The sequence below is a fragment of the Pseudorasbora parva genome, chromosome 11 (genome assembly GCF_024679245.1).
Source record: "Pseudorasbora parva isolate DD20220531a chromosome 11, ASM2467924v1, whole genome shotgun sequence".
In the NCBI taxonomy this organism is placed as follows: Eukaryota; Metazoa; Chordata; class Actinopteri; order Cypriniformes; family Gobionidae; genus Pseudorasbora; species Pseudorasbora parva.
The window spans coordinates 43,315,339-43,319,981 of record NC_090182.1 but is presented as its reverse complement, the minus strand read 5'-3'; positions in this window follow the sequence as shown (position 1 = coordinate 43,319,981).

Here is a 4,643-nt window from a genome sequence, read left to right as displayed (position 1 = left end):
GTTTTCTCCAAATCTATTTCTTTGGTCTGTAATATACAGTGCATCTGGAAAGTAATCACAGGTAAAAAAAATTCCTCAATTCTACAAACAATACCCCATAATGACAACGTTCTATATAAAAAAAATAATAAAATAAAAAGTATTCACAGCCTTTGCCTTATACCTTGTTGAAGCACCTTTGGCGCTCAAGTCTTTTTCAGTATGATGCTACAAGCTTTGCACACCTATTTTTGGGCAGTTTCTCCCATTTTTCTTTGCAGGACCTCTCAATCTCCATCAGGCTGGATCTCAAGAGATGTTCAATCAGGTTTAAATCTGGCTGGGCCCCTCCAGGACATTCACAGAGTTATCCCGTAGCCATTCCTTTGTTATCTTGGCTCTTTGCTTACTGCTTAGGGTCATTGTCCTGTTGAAAGGTGAGCCTTCGCCCTAGTCTGAGGTCCAGAGCGCTCTGGAGCAGGTTTTCATCAAGTCGCCTCACACAAAAATGGCCAGTGTCCTGTGTTCTTCACGCTAAGGGATGTGAATGTGCCCCTTGGTATGAATGCACTGGCCCACCCATGGCCCAAAGTGCTGCTGTAGCTATGATTTTTCTTCCCTGTGCCTGATAATTCCCACACTGGCCAGGGTGAGAGTCTAGAGATGGGCCTGTCTCATTCTAATACTACCCTGGATTCCCAAAACACCATGGCTGGCAGAGATAATCCCTCTGTTATATGCTCAGTTGTGGTGGCTTCCCCTCCGCACAGACTCAAGTGAACATGGAGATGTATCACCCACACCTGGACAGGTAACAAACCTAAACTAATTGGGGCTTCCCCCACATGTGGTTGCTTCTTTACAGAATGGCAGGGCTGTTTCTAGACTTGTTTGAAGGGAGGTGTGATGCGCATAGTCTCTCATGATATCAGTGCTCAGCTCCTGGTATTTTGTTTCATCCAAGACCTTGGGGATAAGAGCAGGCCCTTTTTCACTATCAAGGTCTACCTGGTGGCTATTTCTGCTTGTCATGGGCTTTGAGGGCTCAACGGTTGGGCAACATCCTCTAATCCGCAGATTTATGAAGGGCGCCCGGAATTCTTTGCCAGTCTCTAAGAGAACTGTTCCTGAATAGGACCTCTCTGTGGGGCTGAAGGCTCTGTCACTATATACTTTTGAGAGGTTTCAAGATGGCTTTGTTCTTGGCATCAGCTAAACGTGTCAGTGAGCATCATGCACTCTTGGTTCATTCCTCATGCACTGAATTCTCTCTGTGGAGATAAGGTTTTCCTTAAGCCTACTCCGGCTTTTATGCCTAAAGGCTTTCCTGCGTTTACATCTGAGGTGTTGGAGCGTTCTGCTTTTGACACGCCACCTTTTTACTCTGCGGAGGATCAGAGGCTGAATGCTCTGTGTCCTGTCCGTGCCTTACAGACATGTATAGCCAGGACCAATGCTTTCCAGAAGAGCGACCAGCTCTTTTTTTTTCATGGGAGTTCATGGGTGTGTGTCAGGCTTGTCACAGGTGCATGATTATGGCATGTGTTAGTCACCGCCTCCTTGATCGTCCTTTTCCTGACTTACAGTACCTCACTATGAGTGTATTGGGCAATTCATGAGCTGTCCATGTCTCTGATGACCGAGAACAATAGGTTACTAGTGGAGAGTTCCACCAGCTTTGCCCAGCTTGCCACACAAGAAGCGACTATACTTACTGGAGAACAGCAGCGCATGAAGGACTTGGTCTTATCGTGCATTAACTGCATGCTTCTGTCTGTCTACCCAGACTTGGCGTAATTGGATGCTTCTGCAGCAGTCAGGTATGGTTGCCCTTCCCATAGGAGGATCTCTCTACAGTAACCCAGGGTCGTGCACAGGAGAATGGCCTGGTGGCTAGAGCCACTGCCCCTCTGCCCTCGTCGAATAAGGTGCCCCTCTTGCCCTACTTCCTTTCTTCACCCCCAGAGGATTCCCGCATAAAATCGTTCTGGTCCGCTAAAAATCCACTAATTCCACGAATACGTTACGTGTTTTCCCGCTTTCTCCAAAGCATAGCTTAAAGCAGGGGTCCCCAATCTCGATCCTGGAGGGCCACTGCCCTGCAGAGTTTAGCTCCAACCCCAATCAAACGCACCTGAAAAAGCTAATCGATGCCTATAAATGCATTGATTAGCATTGATTAGCTGTTGTAGGTGTGTTTGATTGGGGTTGGAGCTAAACTCTGCAGGGCAGTGGCCCTCCAGGACCGAGATTGGGGACCCCTGGCTTAAAGTCTGTGGCTGTCTGCTCTCTGTGGAGAAGACAATTCCAGAATGTTGTCCCATCAACGGGTTGTCCCATTATTATTGTCCCATATAACAAACTACAATCCACATTACAGACTGTGGTTGATTCACGGAATTAGTAGTTTGGTAGTTTGTTTCAACAGTGCAAACATAGATTCAAAGCTCCAGCATGCCAGCGTGTAGGCCTATATCATCACTTACTGTATACCATGGGCGTAGGTTTAGGGGGGGACGCTAGGTACTAGTCCCAATCAATATTTTAAGATGGCAAAATTGTCCCCACCAATATTTTAGCAAACTCCTTCGTGCTGCTATATGGATCGATTCCGTATCTTCCCGTATTTACAAGCAAAATGACGCGTCCCGCCGTATCAAACCAATACTGGACGCGATGCACAAGATTGGGTTTTAGCGGCTTTGCTGCCATAGCGACGGAGTCTCGAGAACATGCGCTGTAAACTTGCGCGCTTTTTTAAAAACATGTCGAGCTCGCGTCCACCATTTAAACGCAAGAGGATTTCCAGATATAGTGCTGAATAGAAAAAAAGGTATCAGTGGGTCTGTCCAGTAACTTACGATGAACCTAAGATAAACTGCACCCTTTGCAGAGAAGCATTTCAGTGTCTCAGACTGTCTGACTGAAAGCAGCAGCGATGACGGACACATCCGTGCTTCTAGGTAGGCCTATTGTTTTTTTAATGGATAATATATTAATATAATATTCCATACATTATCAAAGCTTGGCAGACTTATTTTTCTAGTCATTAGACCAGTTAGTTAATAGATTATAGCCTAATTAATGTTATTAATTTATTACTTAGCTATAGGCTATATTAATAATAAATAACCCTGTCATTTAAAGTTTGACATTTAAAAAATATTTAGATAAAAATGTGACAAATAATTGCATAATAATATAGTCATAATAGTAAATTAATAAAGAAAATTTAATTTAATGTTTGAATTTCAGAACATTTTTTTCAGTAAAGTGGTTACTGGTTCAAAATGACTGCTTAAAGAGACAGTGCACCCAAAAATGAAAAATCTGTCAATTTCCTTTTTAAACCATTATACATTTCTTTGTTATGTTGAATTCCTACCATGGAAGTAAATGGTGCCCCCAAAGCAGCCTGGTTACAAACTTCCTTTAAAATCTTCTTTTGTGTTCAGCAGAACAGAAAATCTCATACAGGTTTGGGACATCATGATGGCGAGTAAATGATGACAGGATTTTTATTCCTGGGTGAGCCATCCCTTTAAAGTGCACCAAAATAGGCTACTAAAGAGTTCTTTAGAAATAAATAAAATAATCAAATGTAAATTAATATAAAATGTGTTCTGTTGCAAGCTTACAGGCCTACTTGATTCCATGTTTATTGTTGAGCTGTTGTCCTTGATTAATTGTCACTCTTATCACTACTATCACTCTTTAAATGCCAAGTTCATAAATGATTTTCAAAAACTGATTCAAAACTGGTTTGGAAAAAAAAACACGTACAAACAAAATAACTTATTTTCAATATTTCAAAAAGTGATTGTGCATGATTATATAGCATTATGGCTTTAAAATCAAAAGATGTGGTTATAATGGAAGTCTATGAGGCAAAAACAGCCACGAACAGTGAATGAGGGAGAAACAAAAACTGATCCTGTACAAAAACTAACAATGCATCAAATCTAAAGTTGTTACTAATCTTTGACATGCTCAATAATGTGATAAGATGTGATAATAAATCCAGTCCACAATCATTTTTTATATTGAAAATAAGTAATTTTGTGTGCATGTTGTGTTTTTTTTTCCAAATCAGTTTTGAAAATCATTTATGAACTTGACAATTAAAGAGTATTTTGTCTTTTACTATTATTATGGTACTGGATTGGGCTGAAAAGCCTCATAAATTAATAATCGTTCATTCCTAAACTATGTTGCATTTCCATACTCAGTAATAAATAATAGACTAAATAATCTGGGCAAACCTGGTGGGATGTCCCCACCAAAGCTGAGACCAAACCTACGCCCTTGCTGTATACTAAATATTTAGCTGACAGTGTGTCACTTTTTAACTCCTGTAAAATATATTTCCGATTATAATACTTTTATGAGTTAATACTTTAACATACTACTATAACATAACATTAAATCTATAACATACGTCATATTTATATTTTATGAAGACCATATTAATTGTATACACAATAAAAAAAAAGGCTATTATAAATATAAATTGTATCAGGGTATAATGGGGCTAAAGGCACACCCTAAGTACCCCATACCCTAATAAAAATGTGCTGGTAATCATGTCTAAGTTTATATTCATGTAAAAAAAATCTTTTTAGCAAAGTTTGCAGTATTTTCTGTTTATTTTGAGGAATAAAATA